Here is a 21,143-nt window from a genome sequence, read left to right on the forward strand (position 1 = left end):
TTTCATCCTTCAAAAGAAGGTCAGCACCCCTCCCTCCAAGCTGCAGATCAGGAGCTGAGGTTGAGGGAATGTGTACTGGCTCCTGCCTGGTGGAACGCTCTGCCTCATGAGACCAGGGCCCTGCAGGATCTGATTTCTTTCCGCAGGGCCTGTAAGACAGAGTTGTTCCGCCTGGCCTTTGGCTTGGAATCAACTTGATTCCCTCCCCTTCTTTCTTTTTTTCCTTTCTCCTTCTGTGATGGAACTCCTATTTGGGGACTTCCCTGGCTTTTTTCTGGCCCACGTAGGACCAGTCTGGATAGTTAGCCTTGGTGAAGACTTGACGTTTTCATCCCCCCAAAAGTTTTTTATTTGAGTTTCCACTGAAATGAGGCTGCATTTTAATGTTTTAATGTTGTATTTTAATCTTGTTTTTTAAGTTGCATTTCAATCAATTGTTTTTATATCTGGTGTTAGCCGCCCTGAGCCCGGTCTTGGCTGGGCAGGGCGGGGTATAAATAAAATTTATTATTATTATCCTCATGGCACTACAGTATAAGGCATATGTTTACTCAGAAAAAGCCCGTCCCACTATGTTCAACGGCACTTGCTCCCCAATAAGCAGGCTCAGTTTATACAGTAAAGATGCAATTTGAGCTTCCTGGTTCATGGGTCAGTCGCCTGCATCCACAATCCTATGAATGCTTACTTTTTTATATATATAAAGGAAGTCCAACGGCGCATACAGTGCTCTTGAACCTTGGTTCCCCGGACACTGTTAGACTCTGGCTCCCATCATTCCCACCCATCTTAACCCATGCTTAGGAATGATGGGAGTTGTAGTCCAGTACAGCACCTGAGGCCTCAAGAACAGTGCTCTTGTAATATTTAGGATTGCAACCTTTAGGCTGAGAATTGGTGACTGGCCCCAGGTCACCTGGTGATTTTAAAACTGAAGTGCAAACTAACAGCAGCCACTCAGTGGGGAACCTTTATTCAGCCCAAGGGCAACATTCGCTTCTAGAATTTAAGCAACCTTCTGAGGGTCACATGACAGGTGTGGGCGGGGTCAGAGGCAAAAGTAGGCTGAGCAATAAACTTTGCCTTTATAAGGCTGGCTAATTTTGACACTCTTCCCTCTTCTAGATAAGGCAAGAGGCACTAGCAGGTTTCAAGGACACATTCCAACCAGGGAAAGTCCTCCTTGTGTGAAGCAGAGCCAGCGAGGGGTGTGGCCCTGGGGAGGCTTCCGAGGGCCAGGCAAAGGCCTGAGGGCCACATTCGGCCTGAGGTTCCCAAGGCCTTCTTTTGAGATGTGGCGTCATCCTTCCGGGCCTCTTGCAAATTGGGGCAGAGGGGTGGCTAATGAGTCCTATTGGGTCTCTGTTCTGCAGTGCCCAGGGCTGCCAAGAGCAGATAATCCCATAATCTGCCTAATCCTTTGAGGGTGGAGGGAGGGGAATCCCAGAGGAAGGACAGGCAGATGGGAAAGATGAATGGGGTTGTGGCACTCTTTGCGCTGTTGTGGGAAGTAGGGAAGGAGAGCATACTAGCAGCCCCCAAAGCTTATAGGCTGCGTCATGGAGGTTCTGCCAGGGCATCCTTGGGAAAGGCAAAGTGGGAGAAGGAAGGGATGTGGGGGCGGGGATTATTATTTACCGTATTTTTCGCTCCATAACACGCACCCGACCATAACACACACGTAGTTTTTAGAGGAGGAAAATCCGTAGGCATGCCACCCGTAGGCATTCCCTCCATAACACACACAGACATTTCCCCTTACTTTCTAGGAGGAAAAAAGTGAGTGTTATGGTGCAAAAAATACGGTATATCTACGTGTGTGTTTGTTGCATACAGTTTCCCAGCACTCCGATTTTTGTCAATCTGCCTGCACTCGAAATACCTCCTGGCAAACAGAAGGAGAAGAAATGGAGGCAGGGAGAGATTTGACTGTCTTGGGCTCCATGATCACTGCGGATGGTGACAGCAGCCACGAAATTAAAAGACGCCTGCTCCTTGGGAGAAAGGCGATGGCAAACCTAGACAGCATCTTAAAAAGCAGAGACATCACCTTGCCAACAAAGGTCTGTATAGTTCAAGCTATGGTTTTCCAAGTAGTGATGTATGGAAGTGAAAGCTGGACCATAAAGAAGGCTGATCGCCGAAGAATTGATGCTTTTGAATTCTGGTGCTGGAGGAGACTCTGGAGAGTCCCATGGACTGCAAGAAGATCAAACCTATCCATTCTGAAAGAAATCAGCCCTGAGTGCTCACTGGAAGGACAGATCGTGAAGCTGAGGCTCCAGTACTTTGGCCACCTCATGAGAAGAGAAGACTCCCTGGAAAAGACCCTGATGTTGGGAAAGATGGAGGGCACAAAGAGAAGGGGACGACAGAGGACGAGATGGTTGGACTGTGTTCTCGAAGCTACCAGCATGAGTTTGACCAAGCTGCGGGAGGCCTTTGAAGACAGGAGTGCCTGGCGTGCTCTGGTCCATGGGGCCACGAAGAGTCGGACACGACTAAATGACTAAACAACAACAAATGGCACACAGAGAAGAAGTTGCCAGCGAGTTGCGCAGAGGCTAAGGGAACCTCACACAAATAGCAGGTAGCTTTACTCGCACGTCACAAACGCGTGCAGAACTGGAGCTCACAACTCGGCAAAAAACAACACCAGCAGCTTGCACAACAGGCAGGTGTGGAGTCGCACTGTCGCACAGCCTTGAGACACCAACACCCCAGACCTATGTTGACAGAATAAGGCGATGCTGCGCATTCTCTGAGACATCCCTCCAAGGCACGAGCATGGAAGGGCATGCACAGCCGCGAATAACTGGCGCACACACTTCCACAGGCAGATACATCACCGTTAGATTCAGGTAGATGGTGGCTGTTGCTCTTTGGCTGTGAAAATCTGCATCTATTCAATTTTCTTTGTGGACCTGCACTTTTAATTCCGTAAGCACACACTGTTCTGAAGGGTGGTAACTCTGTGTGTGTGTGTGTGTGTGTGTGTGTGAGAGAGAGAGAGAGAGAGAGAGAGAGAGAGAGAGAGAGAAATAGATAAAATGAAATTGGTGCTGGCACACATCCAGTAGAGAGCCAGTGTGGTGTAGTGGTTAAGAGCGGTAGTCTCGTAGTCTGGTGAACCGGGTTCGCTTCCCCGCTCCTCCACATGCAGCTGCTGGGTGACCTTGGGCCAGTCACACTTCTTTGAAGTCTCTCAGCCCCACTCACCTCACAGAGTGTTTGTTGTGGGGGAGGAAGGGAAAGGAGAATGTTAGCCGCTTTGAGACTCCTTAAAGGGAGTGAAAGGCGGGATATCAAATCCAAACTCTTCTTCTTCTTCTTCTTCAGTCACACACATGGAGGTGTTCGCATCGCAACACCTCCACATACCATCACACAAAGTCTGCCTGAACACACACACACACACACACACACACACACACCTTGGCCCAGGCATCCATTTACACCCACAATTTTGAGCAGAGGTACATCAGTAGTGGTGCATTTTTAAAAATTCATTGCATAGCACCTCTTTTAGTCATACCGTGGTACCTCGGGTTACAGACGCTTCAGGTTATAGACCCCGCTAACTCTGAAATAGTACCTCGGGTTAAGAACTTTGCTTCAGGATGAGAACAGAAATCGCACAGCGGTGGTGTGGCAGCAGCGGGAGGCCCTATTAGCTAAAGTGGTACCTCAGGTTAAGAACAGTTTCAGGTTAAGAACGGACCTTCAGAACGAATTAAGCTCTTAACCTGAGGTACCACTGTACTAGGACATGAGGACAAAATAACACTAGACTCCATTGAATGTGGCAATCCAAAACAGCGTAAAATCATCAGAGTTTGAATATGTATCTTTGTCTTTTACAAGCTATGGCTTGGTATGCTAGCTGTGGCTGTTCTTGGACAGGGATAAACTGGATGCACAGGTAACCTCAGTTCCCCTTGTCCCTGGTGCAGAAGCTCCAACTGGTGCAATATTCTGTGGCTCGACTGTTGATGGGGACAGACTACTGCTTTCTCATAACTTCAGTGCTCAAAAGCTTGCACTGACTGCTCATATGCTACCGCGCCAGGTTCAAGTTTCTAACTTCAAAGGTTAGAGTACCGCAACATGTTATGAAGACGGTTTGGAAACTTCAGCTGGTGCAGAATTCGTCAGCCAGGTTGCTCACTGGGGCAAGATGGTTTGGGAAGATTGCACTGATCCTGGCTCGACTGCGCTGGCTGCCAGTTAGTTTCCAGGCCCAATTCAAAGTGCTGGTTTGGACCTATAAAGCTTTAAACAGCTCAGGACTGCAATACCTCAAGGACCGCCTTTCCCCATATGAACCAACCTGGACCCTGCAAGCATCATCTGAGGACCTCCTCCATGAGTGGTCCAGGTGGTGGCAATACAAGAACAAGCCTTTTCTGTGGTGGCTCCCTGTTTGTGGAATGCTCTCCCCAGGGTGGTTCGCCTGGTACCTTCATTCCATATCTTGAGATGTGAGGGAAAAACATTTCTCTTTAACCAGGCCTTTGGCTAATTAAACATTCTATAGCCTTTTAAATGTGTTTATGGGAGGGGAGCTATTGGTATGATGATGATGATGATGATGATGATGATGATGATGATGTACTCTGTTTTGTATTTTTATGTTGTGATATTAGAACAAAAGGTGATATAAAAATTTAATAAATAATAATAATAATAATGTCCAGAATACCCCAGGGACCGCCTGATCCCTTCTATCCATGCTCAATCACTTTGGGGGAGTCAGTGTTAGTGGCCCCCCACAGCTCAGATGCATGGCTCATATCCAATTTTATTCGCTCCAGCTGATGTCAGAAATATCTTCTCCCGATTGAACTTTTGGCACTTGCCAAAGACTTTGTTTTTAAAATTCCGGCAGGCTTTTTAATTGAATTCTGATTTTATAATTTTATAATTTAATTTAATTTTTAGTTGATTTTTTTTAACACATTCTCCTGTGCTCTGCTGAGAGGCGGCTGTGATTAAGCAGTATACAGAGTTTGCTGGAATAAAGAAAAAGCCATCATCCCCAGAGATTTAAAACACACATACCACACCAACCATCTGGAAGCAGCACAGCCCCATTCAAAATAAAAATAAAAATTATTAACCCGAGAGAAAGAAAGGTTGGAGGAAGTGACTGGATGGTCTTTCCTAGTGCAGGAACCCCCCCAAAGTGGGCACCGTTTCAGAAAAACCGCAAATAACTTCTGCAGAAGCGGTGCTGAAAGAAGAGCTCTCGCAAACTCTCCGCTGTTCTGTCATTTGGCAGTAAAGCCTACACTAAATAGAACGAGCGCTCCATTTTAAAGCAGGAACTCTCTTAGACTTACTGGTGTCCCCCTTAATCCGCATTCAGACTCGAGTTCCAGTTTCCAAGGTGTTCTCAGCGTCACATTGTGTGTGTGTGTGAACGTACCACCCTTCCCACAAAGACTCCTTTCTGTTTACATTTGCCTTCCTGCGCGCAGTCTCACAACATGGGAAACGTGTCTTCCTTGAAATCGCCCCTGGGAGATAACTCGAGTCTCCACGCCAGATCCACGCTTTGTCTCCCGCGTGAAAGCGCTCACACGACCCCTGGTATCGCGGGGAGGCGCTTCTTCGGTCGCCTTTCACGCCACCACAACTCTTCGCGCTTCCCACCTCTCCCTCCCTTCGGCAGTTCAGAACCCTGGACAGCTCCCGCCTCCTGCAGGCTGCGCGCTTTGCTGCTGCTGCCGCCGCCGCCGCCGCTTTGACACTTCCCTGGCCACCCGTGGGCCGTGTCCACGGGTGCAATTCGAGGCTGTGGAATTAAGGGGTGTCGCGCGTGTGAGAGAGATGTTGACTCCGCACTTGATCGGGACCACCCCCTCTGTAGCCGTGCGCTACTTCGCTTTCCCCCAAATGTGGGTAAGGCAGTCCCACGCGTGCATTTTTGGGGTGCGTGGGGCAGCCACCTCCTGATCATTCCTCTGCGCGGGGTCCTGGGCATCTGCCCCAAAGTCCTGCCCGGACAGACCTCCCCCGCCCCCTCCACTTCACCCCCGAGAAAGAAAGACCCTCCTTCCTTTGCCCATTGATTTAGGGATACAGGCGGGCGCGCAAACACACACACACATTTTCTCATTCTCTCTCCCTCTCTCACAGGCCCCTCCCCGCCTCCATCATCATCATCCTTTTATCCATCCTCCTCCGGAGAAAGCAGCGAGAGCCGCCCAAGCGGGCGGGGGAGGCGGGCTGAGACGGACAGAGCGGCCCCTCCCCTCCCCTCCCATTCCTTTCCTTTCCCGGCACCGGGCACCCTCCCCCTCCCGCTCTCGGCTTTGCGCGGTCGCTGCTCCGGGTCCCCAGCTGCTGCTCGGGGAGATCCCAGCCACTACCGCCACTACTACCACCACCACCACCTCTCGCAGCCTTTCCTCCTCATGTCTTGGATCTGTTAGGATCCAGCGCTGGGATCTACCAAGACCGCCGTCCTGCCTACTCACCCCCCCCCCACCAGATCACCAACACGCCCGCGCTGCCAGACGAGATTGCTTCCTCTCCCAGCTGGGATCTCTCCATCACCAAGAGGGCTGTCCCTCTCTCTCTCCACAACCTCCCGCATCCGCCCGCCCGTGCGTCGGTCTCTCCGCCGCCGTTGCCGCCGGCTCTCTCAGCCTCTGGGATGGCTCAGCCGCCGCTGGGAACCCCTCGCTGACTGGGATCTGGCTTCTCCTCGGATCGCTCGCTCTCCATCACCAAGGGGACTCTGCCCACCTCTCTACCAGAGAGCCGCCTCTTCGGGCGCCTCCTTCGCCCTCGCCTGGAAAATCGGCTACCGCGGACAGCGCCCCAGGTAAGGATTCAGTTGCTTTTTGGCCTACCGTGGGGGGGGGGGGAGAGCCGGGGGTGGCGGCAGTAGTACTGGTGGTGGTGGTGGTTATGGAGGCAAAAGCTCTTCCCCGATTCTTGCCTATTGTCCCCCCCTCAAACACCTTCCTCTACTGGCACTCAGCGCTGTGGCAATCGGGAACAGGTTGTCCTGGGGTAATTGATGGAGAAGGCTGGGCAATGGACTCTAGGCAGAGGGCAGAGGGAGAGAGCAGGAGGGGAGGGCAAGTCTGTTTATGTGTGTGTGTGTTTCTTGATGGGGGGGGGATTTCTGGTCTTCTGGGAAGCTCAGGACACCAGGCGGCGTTGCTGCCCAGGTGGCCAAGCGCCAGGGCCATCCCCTGTGGGCAGGGCAGCGATTTACAGAGCGGGTGCTTTGTAGCAAGGCTTGGATTTATGCCTGGTGCCAGCCTGCTTGATTTACGCCTGTCCCCAGAGCTAGGCCAGGGAGACAGCTTAATCAGGGGCTCTCACCAGTCCTGTTTCACTTGGCATTTGCAGAACAGAGGGGGAGGGGGAGTGCAGAGGGGTAAGGAGGAGGCCTGCATCTCTAGGGAGGGCAGCAATGGGGTGACATTAAGGCCTAGTTGGTTCTGATGCGCTCCTCTGCTCCCTCCATCACTTACAACCCTGCTCTACCCTACATTCCTGTCTGGACATGCCTCACCTTCTCCCTCCCTTCCTACTTGGAGGGTGCTGCCACCCACACGGTGTGTTGGCCAAATGAGTTATTACTCCCTATGAACCCAGAGAAATCTTTTCTTCTTCTTTTTTCAAAAACGCCCTTGGCTTGAGCAATTTGTTGTAGCGGTATTTTACTATCAGTTCTTTATTTATTGCATCCATATCCCGCCATTCTTCCAAGGAGCTCAAGGTTGGCGTATGTGGTGGTTTGCCCCCTCCCCCATTTCCCCCCTCACAACAACCCTGTGAGGTAGGTTGGGTGGAGGACTGTGACTGGCCCAAGGTCACTCAGGGAGTTCTGTGCATGGCTGAGTGGGGATTTGACGCTCTAACCATTACACCGCACTGGCTCTCTCTGTTGCTGCCATTATTCATCGCATCATTGCAGGGGGTTGGACTAGATGACCCTTGGGGTCCCTTCTAACTTTACAGTTCTATGATTCCCTGAGGGTAGAGTAGACAAATCTGCCACTAGGGCCCTTTGCCTTGCAGCACAGCCATCAAATCTGGAAAAAGAGGGAGTTTATGTCTGCAAGGGGGTCAGCAGAGGTTGCTAACCTGTGGCCGTCCTGATGTTATTTGGATTCCCATCATCCCTGACCATTGGCCATGTTGACTGGGGCTGTAGGGAGTTGGAGTCCTACGGCATCTTGAAGGCCACCTCTGATATCTTAGGGCAGGAGTTGGACCAGATGGTCTTCATCTCACCCTTGACTCCTGTGCTTCTTCTTCCCACAACCACGTTCTTCCTTGTGCTAAGAGCTTCCCCACGCACCCCTTCAAAACTGCACGTCCGCATTCGCACGCACACACTCCTCCCTTGAGTCACTGTGGCCAAGAGTTCCCCCTTGATCCTGCCTGTGTTTAGGAAACCGTGGCTATCATACATCTTAGCCCTCCAGGCAGCTGCAAGCATGCTTCTGGGTACTGACTAGAGGCTGCTCAGCAGAGCTGAGCAAGCATTCACTCAGGGGTGGCTGCATCCCACATCAAAGTGTCACATGAAGACAAATGGCCCGCACTTCAGGGCAGGTTGCAAGCACAATGGAGACTGTGGATGGGGAACGAGGGGTCAATGCCAACCTGGGATAGGTGGGTACCGACCGATAGCCTCAGACCAGGTACACTGAACGGAGATTAAATTCAATGGAGTTTTGTTGCGCAGATTTTGGATGGCATAAACTTTCATGGACTAGAATCCACTTTGCTAGGTACACGAAGCGTATTATCAGTGTGGAATGTATCTGTGGATTTATTTGTGTGCGTCTATCGTTTGAGGATAGCACTCCAGGCATTCGAAGAGGTGAACTCTCACGCACGAACGTGCGTGCCGCAACAACTAGGTTTTTTTTTAAGGTGCCAAAAAACCCTTCCTTGCCTTTGCTTGTAACCAGACTAGCATGGTTGCCTTCAAAATGCATATTTCCTTTGGGATGTTTGGCTATGCAGGTATGACTCACTAGTTTCCCCACTGGGTTGAGGTTTAATCTGAAAAGTGGTAAAGCGTATGAGACTTGAGCCAGGAAACCCCTCGCTCAAAGGTCACCTCAGCCGTGAGCTCGCTAAACTGGTCTTTCAGTCTTAAATCCCTGAGTCTGTAATATGGGGATAATACTAATCACGTTTGCCCACCATGTCTAGTTCTTGGAAAGCTAGCCAAGACAACATCATTGCTGCTATTTTTATTAGTAAGCAACCTCAAAAAAAGCATTTGATGAGGTGGATCTCTCCCCCTGTCCCATATTAGTTAGTAATTTAAGTTAGTAAGGTAAAAAAAGGGAAAAAAGCTTCGCAATGTAAAACGCAATTAATCATAAGCATAGCATGCAGGCCAGGTGTTACCTAGTAACTTATTACTGTTAGCTTTGTGTGTATAAGTAGGGACAATATCTTGATTCTAAGTCTATGTTGTGGTGGCATGGACTATTTTGGGTTAGAACGCATGCAAAATACATGAATAAAATTTATTTTAAAAAAACCATCCAGATTTGAAGTGCTAGGTTAAATGCAAAACGTTGCCATCCCTGCCTGCCTCCCAGGACGGCTCTTACGAGGATAAATGCGCCGAGGACTGTAAAGCACTTTGCACGCAGAAAAGTGGGACAGCAGCCTGATTAATATTAATGGCTGAACGAACCAAGGTGGCAGAAGTAACGGAGAAGCTCTTTGATTGCCTTTATTTGTTTCCTGGCAAAGTGCTGATTCCTCCGGTCTCTAAATAGATTCCGGGAGCGGATGTTTCCCAGGGCTCAGCCCTGATCACTTCTGTCTCTTGGGGCTTCAAGGGTAAGGAACTGTCAGTGGCCAGGTTGGCACTGTGGAGAAGAGGGAAGAGGAGGAGGCGGGCCAGGGCACCGCTCTGAGCTTCCTTCCAGCAGTGCCTAAACTGGGCAGCTGGAGATTTGCTGAGAGAGCTTCCCTCCAGCAGCGTCTGGCTGAAACCTTTGGTGGCGTTTCGCGCCCTGGCTTCAGGAGCCGCGGTGCCTTCGCCAGGCGTTTCCCACGGAGCGTTGCCCTGCGCATGGAGTGCTGCGGGACCCAAGAAGGTGCCGGAAGGGAAGCAGCAGAGGTGCAGCTGGGAGGAGCCTGTTGTGAGGCCTGTCTGTGTGCCCAGGCCCTGTGGCAGAGTGCGTAGCTAGGCAACCGGCTTAGCAGTTGTTGTCAGCTTTTATTAATGCCTGGGTTAATTACCCCGCTGGGGTCAGGAGACAGAGCACCTGTGGGGGAGAAGGCCCCTCTGACAGCTTTGTGCATCCTGCGTGCGTGCGTGCAAACGCGCACAAACACACATACATAGCAGTTCCCCGCACCTCTGACAATTCCAACATGTAAACCACTCTCTAATCTCAGTCAGGCCTACCTCAGGCCCAACAATGGAAGAAGATCCCACCCACTCAGTGACTTGCTGCCAGGCAAATGTTCCCATTAGTTTACTCCGCAAGGTCAGCAAACTTTTTCAGCTGGGGGCCGGTACACTGTCCCTCAGATCTTATGGGGGGCCGGACTATATTTTGAAAAAAGAATGAATTCCTATGGCCCACAAATAACCCAGAGATGCATTTTAAATAAAAGGACACATTCTACTCATGTAAAAACACGCTGATTCCCGGACCTTCCGTGGGCCGGATTGAGAAGGTGATTGGGCTGGATCTGGCCCCCGGGCCTTAGTTTGCCTACCCATGGTTTACAGTGTGAGCCACAGTCCTCCCCTGAGGTTGCTCCGGCTATCTGGAATCCAGAGACATACTGCCCAGTTCTCCCTTTCAGAGGAATTTGAGCCCAGACGCCATAGTCACATCTTGTGGCAGTGAGTTCCATCAGTTCATTTTGTGTTGTATGGATAAATGTTGGTTTGTTTGTTTTTTTGGTCTGTCCTGAATTGACTGCCAGTTCTAACGACAAGAAGGCGGAAGAAAAAAGGTTCTCTTTCTGCCCGCTTTCTCCTCACAGGGCAGAATTTTATAACCCCATTATTATATCCCACATGCCACACACAGACACGTGACAAGATTTTTTTTGGGAGGATGGGTCCTCCTCTTCCTCAGCTTCTGTGGTTTCTCCCTATGTTCCACAGCTTTCCTCTCCTCTCCTCTTGTTCTGTACTATTCCAGTTCCAGCCCATAAAAGATATATGAATTTAGGCACCTCCATGTCTAGAACTCACACTGGTAGTCATGGACAATATCATAGTTTGATCCCAATATAATGTACTCTTTTGAACGCTGCTCTGTAATTGAAATGTGTGGCACAAAGTTGCTTTTCTTCTTCTTGTTGTTGTTAGACAATTATGATATTATATAATACCGTTGTTGTTGTTATTGCCTTATAGCATTTTTGAGTTTTAAAACTGGCCCTACCTTACAGGTTTGTTGTAATGAATAGCAAAATAATGTAAGTGAAACGTATGCTGCATAGACACCATACATCTGAAGCACATTCTTCCCCTCCCAAGAATTCTGAGAACTTTAGCTTACCCCTTACGGAGCTATAATTCCCAGCACCCTTAATAAGCTACAGTTCCTAGAAGTCTTTGGAGGAAGCCATGTGCTTCAAATGTGCTACAAATGTATGGTGTATGCAGATATGCTTCACTTACATTATTTCATTATTTGTTACAACAAACTTGTAAGGTAGGCCAGTACTATCACTGAACTGTATTTGGTGGTGTTTGGGCAGAAGCTGAGGGATGCTGGTTGTCATAAGATAATACAGTGAATTCATGGCAGAGGTGAAGTTTGAGTAAATCACACTGGAGAAGTATTGGCCTTGCACTGAAAAATATGAAGAATGGAAATGTGCTTTACTGGATTTAAAAGCTACAGCTAGACTGTCAAAACATATTTAGTTTTCCCTCTCTTTATATCATTTGACTTTTTATTGATTCCATTTAGGCACAATGAGTGAATATTGTTACCTCGCAATAATAGCAATGCTTAAATTTGTGCAAATAAGTCATGACAACATTTCGATTCTAAAGTTTTATGTTGCTGCACAGACTGCTTTGGGCTGGAGCCATGTTCCAGCCTGGAATTCCTGCTTCTGAAGGGAAAGTCTCCCTTATGTATCTTTTTTCCCAACTCCAAAAATCTGTTTCACAAGTCAACATGTGGAGATTCTCAGGCAGTTGTGTGAAAGCTCTTGCTGTGTGTGAGAATTTGTGCGTATCTCACAAAACACCAGCATTAAGAAAAGGATTGACCAGGACATTTTCCACTGCATCCTAAAAGCAGACACAGGGAACCATGGTTAGAAGAAAGCCAACAGCTGTGTGTAGGGACATGGGAGATTGCTTTATAAAAGCAGGCACAGGGAACCATGGTTAGAAGAAAATCAACAGCTGTGTGTAGGGACATGGGAGATTGCTTTATAAAAGCAGGCACAGGGAACCATGGTTAGAAGAAAATCATCAGCTGTGTGTAGGGACATGGGAGATTGCTTTATAAAAGCAGGCACAGGGAACCATGGTTAGAAGAAAATCAACAGCTGTGTGTAGGGACATGGGAGATTGCGTTATAAAAGCAGGCACAGGGAACCATGGTTAGAAGAAAATCAACAGCTGTGTGTAGGGACATGGGAGATTGCTTTATAAAAGCAGGCACAGGGAACCATGGTTAGAAGAAACCAACAACCGTGTGTAGGCTTTACAACAGTTTCAGACTATTGGTCCATCTAACTACTGTTGACACCGATTGGCAGTGGCTTTCAAGGGTTTCTGACAAGATAAGTTTCCCCAGCCTTACCTAGAACTGCTAGGGGTTGAACCCGGGATCAAAGCATTTGCTCAACCACTGAGCTACAGCCCACCATCGCCTCACATTCCCATCTTCCTAAAACAGGTTGAAATGACAAAAGGTGACTGGGATATGGTCACCCTGACAATGTGAACTAATGATCATCAGTTCGGGCATATTCAACACACTTAGGCCTTAGGTAGGGGTGACCCAGGTAGATCTCTCAAGAGCTGACTTCCTGCGTGAATCTACCTGAATATTAAGTCCTTGGAGGCCATTCTCTGATTTCCCCACCTGGTGGAGACTGGGAATAGGGTTGCCTCTGCTGTGCTGCCTCTTCTCTGGCTGCTCTCAGTACCCCCACACCACACATTTGTGGGCACATTTCCTTTTACCAGTTGCATAAGCCAGGTATAGGAACCTTTCTCAGCCCAGGGGCCACATTCCCTCCCACACAGGCTTCCCAGGGGCCATATGCCAGTGGTGGGCGGGGCCAAAGTGGGCGGAGCAATGGCTGCACATTTGACCTTTGTGCACCGGACAAGTTTCTACCATCCCTTTCTGTCCTTCCGACAAGCAAGAGGCACTACCAGACTTCGAGTCCCAGCCAGGCAAAAATGCTCAAGGTGCCAGGCAAGGCTAGTGTGCGGTGTGGCCGAGGGAGAGGGGGATGGCCTGTGAAGATGTCAAGGGCCAGAAAGAGAGGTCTGGAGGGCCACAGAGGCGGTTTTAAGGTAGTGACCAGTGTGGTTGCGCCAGGCACCGTGCTGTGGAAAGGAGCTCCAAATTTCAGCGTTGCAAAGGGCACTGCTGAAATTTGAGAACCTAAGAAGAAGAAGAGGAGTTTGGATTTGATATCCCGCTTTATCACCACCCAAAGGAGTCTCAAAGCGGCTAACATTCTCCTTTCCCTTCCTCCCCCACAACAAACACTCTGTGAGGTGAGTGGGGCTGAGAGACTTCAGAGAAGTGTGACTGGCCCAAGGTCACCCAGCAGCTGCATGTGGAGGAGCGGGGAAGCGAACCCAGTTCCCCAGATTACGACTCTACCGCTCTTAACCACTACACCACACTGGCTCTCCTAAGGTCTACCACTGAAGGCTGCATGTGGCCCCGGGCCCTGAGCTCCTCCACCACAAAATTAGGAGGACAGTGGGACAGGTAGTAACACCAGCAAGGAGGAACAGCCAGGTCAGGCGCTTTCTGGGGTGTTGGCCGGGGTAGGTGCCCACCAGCAGTGACCCCTGGCTCTTGCCTGGCACTCTTCCTTGGCAGTGAGTCAGATACCTTTTCTGTTCCTGATGAAGACATTTCCAGCCTAAACCTTTCTGACCCTTTGTATTTTGTTCTGTGTCGTTTTCCTTTTGTTCTGCTGATCTTTGTCGCCACACCGCAGCCCTTGCTGTAATAATAACCGCAGCAGGAGTTTGCCGGATGTTAAAGAGCAGTTGGCCACCCTGCCCCTTGCTGGGGCTTATTTCATGTGTGTGGCAGGTCGTACCATAGAAGTTGCTTCCTTGCCGCAAAGAAAGGGAAACAAGCGGCTACATTTCAGGTTGCAGGAAAGTTCTGAATATCGTTTTGAACAGTCGTCCGGTTGGTGTTGCAGAAGATTTCAGACATAAAGGAAGACAGGAGAGAAGGAAAATGGAGCAAGGCTGCATACGTGATGAATTGTTTATCTGTCAGAGTCATAGAGGGCCTTGGAATAGGGTTCAGCACGAAGTCCACCCTGACAATTTTTAATATAGCCTTGATTATATAGTTGTAGGTGTGTGTGTGTGTGTGTGTGTGTGCAGTGAAGAGCACTCCGGAGTTCTGTAGGAGCTAAAACGTGAAATTATTGATCTACCAATAACAGCCTGCAACTTGCCGCTGTAATCAGCCTCCTTAACAGACAATTGGAAGGTAGCCTACATAACATCAATTTTTAACAGCATAGCAAGGGCAAAGCTAGAAAATTACAAGCCTGTCAACTTAATGCCTTTCCCTGGGTAAGCTAGAATTATAGATAAACAAGCCTTGCTGATGAAGGATCAGCATGGCTTTTGGAAAAGGAAGGCCAGCCTCACCAGCCTTTTAGCATTTGCTGCAAATGTCAGTATGGATGTAGGCAGCAGTGATCAAGGAGACAAGAGATACCTTGGTTTCCCTCACAGTTGTTTGTGTTGAGGTCCCTCCCCCATATGCTCATGAGTGAACTCAATGGTCATAGGACAAGAGCCAGACCCTCCATTTGTGTATGCTTGTTATTTGTTATCCTGTTGTTGTTTTTCATTCGGAAGCCAAAAGTGACTTGGAAAGTAATTTAGAACAAGCATCCGCCAACGAACCATAATAAAACAAGGCAAAAAAATTGACAGCGGCAGTAAAATGAATACAATCACAGCAGCAGGAAGGTTCTAGAGGCAACAAAATGTTGAGGAAAAATCAGTGCAAGTAAGTGTAAAGCTAGTCATATTGAGGCAAATCTGTGTGCGTGAGAGAGAGAGAGAGAGAGAGAGAGAGAGAGAGAGAGAGAGACTTGGCAGTGACTGACCATGACCCTCAGTAAACATGAACAAGGCAAATTCCATGCTTAGGAAAGAACCTGGGATAGCTCAGTTGAGACTCTTAATCTCAGTGTTGTAAATTCAAGCCCCATGTTGGGCAAAATATTCCTGGACTAGTTGACCCATTTGGATCCTTCCAACTCTACAATTCTACGATAACTGTGAAGGTAAGGGACGCGGGTGGCGCTGTGGGTTAAACCACAGAGCCTAGGACTTGCTGATCAGAAGGTCTGCAGTTCGAATCCCCGCAACGGGGTGAGCTCCCATTGTTTGGTCCCAGCTCCTGCCAACCTAGCAGTTCGAAAGCACGTCAAAGTGCAAGTAGATAAATAGGTACCGCTCCGGCGGGAAAGTAAACGGCGTTTCCGTGCACTGCTCTGGTTCGCCAGTCACACTGGCCACATGACCCGGAAGCTGTACGCTGGCTCCCTCGGCCAATAAAGCGAGATGAGCACCGCAACCCCAGAGTCAGCCACGACTGGACCTAATGGTCAGGGGTCCCTTTACCTTTACCTATAATTGTGAAGGCAGCTACCCATACTGTGGCGCGTTTTACATAAATCCATTATGGGTTTGCATTTGGAAAGATCTGTACCATTCTGGTCACCCCTATCTCAATAAAATAAAATAAAATAAAATGATTTGTTGTTGTTGTTGTTTACCTGCCCTTCAGGCTAAGATCCCAGGACAGATTACAATGTTAACATATACAGAGCTGGAAAAGATGCAGAATAACATGATCAAAATGACCAAGGGGCTACAGACTCTTCCCTGCAAATGTCTGGAGCTTTTTGGTTTAGACAATAAAATATGGCTGGGGGTGGAGGAGGGCGTGATACGATGGAAAACGATAAAATAGTGGGGAAGGTGGATGGTCGGATTTTCCTCTCCCTCTTTCGTAACTGCCTGAGACCTTGGGGAACCGTTGCTGCAGCTCAGAGGAGACACACTCAGCTCCATGAATCAGTGGCCTGACTCACTCGAAGGCAGCTTCACAGGGGTCAGATCATTCGGTTACCTTTTTAAACTTGCTCCAGTAACGCTTTCGCACATCCAACGAAGCTGTGAGGAGAATAATAAGAGGATGAACGCCGCTTTGCTCCTTCAGTAAAAAGAAAAGAAAAAAGAACCCAAAAAACGTGTAGCGTGTTTCCTAGCATGGGAAACAGGGTTTCTTTTAAGGCAGGTGAGTCCTTCAAAGGCCCTTGGCCAACCAGCATAGTCAATAGCCGAGGAGGAGGATGGGAACTGTGGCCCACCAACATTGAGAGCAGCGGTTCTCTACCTGTGGGTCCCCAGATGTTGCTGGACTACAACTCCCATCATCCCTGAGCTCTGGCCTTGCTAGCTAGGGGTGATGGGAGTTGTAGTCCAACAACATCTGGGGAACCACAGGCTGAGAAAGGCTGGTCTAGAGGGTCCCACTGGTTTCTGCATCTTGGCTTTAAAGCCATTCTGTGCTCCCGTTGAGCGTCAAAATCAGGCGATGGCGCCAGACCTGGATGAGGTATCCCAGAATGCAATGGTGTGGTTTTCTGCCAGTGCTGTTGTGGAACCCCAGAACTGCTTTTCACAGCAGGAGCAAAGGGCATCGCCCACCTGCCAGAGTGGTATTTGACAGGGCAGTGAGCTTGGGGTGAGTTGAAGGACAGCTCCGGCGTGGGGCACCATCCTTTGTTGAGCAGGCTAGGCTCTTTTTTATAGTAATTTTTATTGATTTTAACATATAAATTATAAAATGTACCACAAAACTTATCACTTATACAATCTTTTTAGACTTCCATTAGCACCTCTGGTAATCCACCGTTTTGTCCACTTCTTATACATTTCTTAACTTTATATTGCCTTTAAATCTCTTAACAAATTATCCTTCCCCTTATCTATTTTTGCAATACTTCCAATAATACTCCTCACAGAACATCTTGCAAACCTACAAACCTCATCTGATCTTCACAAATACTTTTCAAATAATCCGCAAATTTACTCCAGTCTTCCGTGAATTTCTGGTCCCGCTTGTTTCGAATTCTTCCTGTTAGTTTATCTAATTCTGCATAGTCCATTAACTTCATCCTCCATTCTTCAATCGTCGGTAATTCTTCTTGCTTCCATTTTTGGGCCAATAATGTTCTTGCTGCTGTTATTGCATATAAAAAGAGCTTACATTCTTTTCTATTTATATCACTCCCAACCATACCCAGTAAAAATGCTTCTGGTTTCTTTATAAATGTATATTTCAACATTTTTTTCAACTCATTATATATCATCTCCCAGAAGCATTTCACCTTTTTACATTCCCACCACATGTGATAAAATGTTCCCTCTTTTTCTGAGCAGGCTAGGCTCAGAGGGTGAAGAGCTCAAAGTCATCTGTTGAACTTCAGGGCTGATCAGGGAAGCCAGGTCTCCCCGGCCCAGAAGCAGCTTGCGAAGTGGGGCAGTGGCACTATTCCTGGCAGGTTGGTGGCTGTCACTTGCAAGGGAGGGAGGCTGGCACGGTGCAAATGCCCCAACAGCCTCAACCGGTGTGTTTGCACCAGGCTGCCTCACTCCTCCCCTCTCCCTCCTGGGAGGCAGCAGTGACCTTTGCCAATTCACAATTCCATGACTGTCAGCTGACCCAAATAGTTCTTTGCAGGGCATTTTGCTGTGTCCTGCTGCTTTTTGTGTGCCTGTGTACGTATTTATACAGTGGTGCCCCGCAAGACGAATGCCTCTCAAGACGAAAAACTCGCTAGACGAAAGGGTTTTTCGTTTTTTGAGCTGCTTCACAAGACGATTTTCTCTATGGGCTTGCTTCGCAAGACGGAAACGTCTTGCAAGTTTGTTTCCTTTTTCTGAACACCGTTAATACAGTTGCGACTTGACTTCAAGGAGCAACTCATAGAACGCGGTGTGGTAGCCTTTTTTGAGGTTTTTAAAGACTTTGGTGATTTTTGAAGCTTTTCCAAAACTTTCCCGACACCGTGCTTCGCAAGACGAAAAAAATCGCAAGACGACAAAACTCACGGAACGAATTAATTTCGTCTTGCAAGGCACCACTGTATATATCGCCACATCTATCTTTCTGCGTACATATCTATATCATCTATAACCTTCACTGTACTCGTTTCGGTGCCCGCTAAAAATTTTTTCTTCAGGCAAGCTTACCCAGACAGGCAGAAATTGGCATGAAATTAGATATATTAAGAATAAGTTTAATTATGATAAAAGTGTGTATTGGCAATAAGTAATATGAAATCGAAATATGGAATAGACGGGAGGTTGGGTCTTTAGTGTTAAGACCAATATATGTTTTATTGTTTGCTAAGAAAAAGAAGAAGAAAAAAGAAATTGGCATGCATTTTAATCTGTTTCCAGCTTAATTGGTTAAATTTAATTATTTTTTGAATTTTTTTAAATACCTGTTTTTAATGTCCTTTTTGCCGATTTAATAATGTTGTTGTTGTTGTTGTTTATAAACCGCTTAGGAGTTCGCTTACAATCAACAAGCAGATAAGAAATATTCAGTGGAAGTCTGCTAAATACAACCAATCAAAACAATGTAAAATAACAAAAGCACAAAATGCCCATCAATTACATTGGGTGCATGTTTGATATGCCGGCTAGTCTTGTGGCACAGAAACAGAAAAATCAAGCCACCCTTGTCTCTCACCTAGGGTGCGCACACACCCCTTCTGTGACTGGGCAGCGTTGGCTTCATGCGCACCATACATTTAAAGCACATCGCTTCCCCTCAAGGAATCATGGGAATTGTAGTTTATCCCTTCCAGAGCTATGATTCCCAGCAAACTACAGTTCCCAGGATTCTTTTGAGGAAGTCCCGTGCTTTACATGTATGTGGTGTCCGCCACCTAAGAAATAAAGTAAATATAATACGGAAATAAATCATATTTAACATTTTTGCACCTTTACAGTAACAGACTTTTCTGGGTGGGAGGTGTTTCTGAGCCTCATATTTTGAAGTTCCCTTTTATATATATATATATATATATATATATATATATATATAATAAATTTTATTAGTATTTTCCACACAACAACAACAACACGAAATATATCAAAAAAATAACAATACACAACACACAAAAATCAACATTAGAAAACTAAAAAAGCAACAACAAAAAAACAAAACAAAAATCCGTATCTTACAAGTTAATATTATAAATACTAAAAAGAAAAACAAACATTGACTTCCACCAATCCCACAACACCTCCTTTATCTCTCATTGTGTCTTCCTGTTTTCTTTATCATCTCTATCCTAACATCTAGATATAAATCCTTCTTTCATATCCTTTCACTTCACAAGGCTATTCCAGACTCAGCCAGATTTCTGCCCTCGAAACTTGACTTTTGAGGTATTCATTTAGGCACTCCCATTCTTTTTTTACTTCACTTTTTGGTTTTCCCCAGGACCAATCCTTGGAATATCCAGCTTCATAAACACACACACATATCCACATTCTCAGGCAGCACGGCTTTAAAAGACCACCCTCTGCCCTACAAGTCTGTCACAGCAAAGACAGGACTGGACTAGGTAGATCAATGGTGACAATCCATACTGAGCAGCTTTGTGTGTGTACATGTGTTTTGTGTTCAGAAAGGAATCCCTGTTAGCTTCAGTGAAAAGGAGCGCCTGCCTCTCGTTATTCATTTCCTGAACCGAGGATTTATATCCCTCCTCCCTTTCGCTGTAGAAACTGTGCTCAGGGCGGCTTGCAACACTTTATGAGTTCCAACAGGAATTAGAAAATTAGCGACACAGTGCAACGAACAAAAATAAGCTCGCAGAGGTTAAATCTCTCCAGAATCACAAGGAGACAAAGCAATATCATCTGCTCTGTCTCGGTAATTGTCAGGTAAGAATGTCGTAAGCAGAGGTGTCATTTATTTTTGATACGCGAGAACACACCACTGGTCATCTCGCTTACCAGTAGCAAGGGAAACAGAATGAGTCTTGTATGAGTGCCAAGAGATTTCCTCCAAGCTGGAGGAAATCTTACTGGGGTGGCACTTTCAGATGAACTTCAATGGAGAGCACTAATGTGGTGCAGTGCACAGGTCTCCAACTGCTGGATTGGGACCCAGGAGTGGGTCATGACCTGATCCAAGGTGGGTTGTTGCACCGGAGCACTTCCACCATGTAGATAAACAGTAAAAGATTGAGACATGGGTCCCCAAATGCATGCTTGGGTTGAAAGTGGATCCTCAGCCTGAAAAGGCTGAAGATACCTGAGGTAGTGGATATAGGAGAACCGTATTCAGATTCCCATTTGGCCTCAAAGACAAATAGTTGACTTTGGACCAATTGCAAGCTCTTAGCACAACCTACTTCACAGGGTTGTGAGAGTAAAGTACCCACCCAGGTACACTGTCTTGAGCTACTTTCAAGAAGGACACTATATACATTAATCAAGAAAAGAAATTAAATATTGGAAGCAATGGCGTGTCGTCAGTGGACATGGGGGACCAGGCTAGTCCCCTAAATCTTTTTTTTTTTATATTATATTTTTACTAGTTTTCAAATACAAAAACAAATTTATACATTCCATACATCTTAATTACATCTTACTTCTCTTTTTTGACTTCCCTCAATTTGTCTGCCATTCCTTCCTATTGTTACATTTTACACATTTCTACCCTTTTAACCCTTTCCCCTCACAGAGCTTCCTTAAAGCTTACAAACGTAATTTTATTATCACTCAGTTTTTGCATATATTGGATAAACTTTTCCCAATCTTCTGTAAATCTTTGATCTCATCGATTCCGGATCCTTCCTGTCATTCTGTCCAGTTCTGCATAATCCATCAT

The 21,143-nt window shown here is 47.3% G+C and overlaps 1 protein-coding gene across 1 annotated transcript in view; it reads left to right on the forward strand.

Annotated features, from left to right (window-relative positions):
• The first annotated feature begins 6,312 nt into the window (after positions 1-6,312).
• GABBR1 (gamma-aminobutyric acid type B receptor subunit 1) overlaps positions 6,313-21,143 on the forward strand; it is a 186,518-nt gene continuing 171,687 nt past the window's right edge. The window contains exon 1 of the mRNA XM_080991621.1: positions 6,313-6,832. The gene's annotated coding sequence lies outside the window, so the exon portion shown is untranslated. The remainder of the gene's footprint in view (positions 6,833-21,143) is intronic.

Source organism: Podarcis pityusensis (genome assembly GCF_964106645.2).
Source record: "Podarcis pityusensis genome assembly, chromosome: 2".
NCBI lineage: Eukaryota > Metazoa > Chordata > Lepidosauria > Squamata > Lacertidae > Podarcis > Podarcis pityusensis.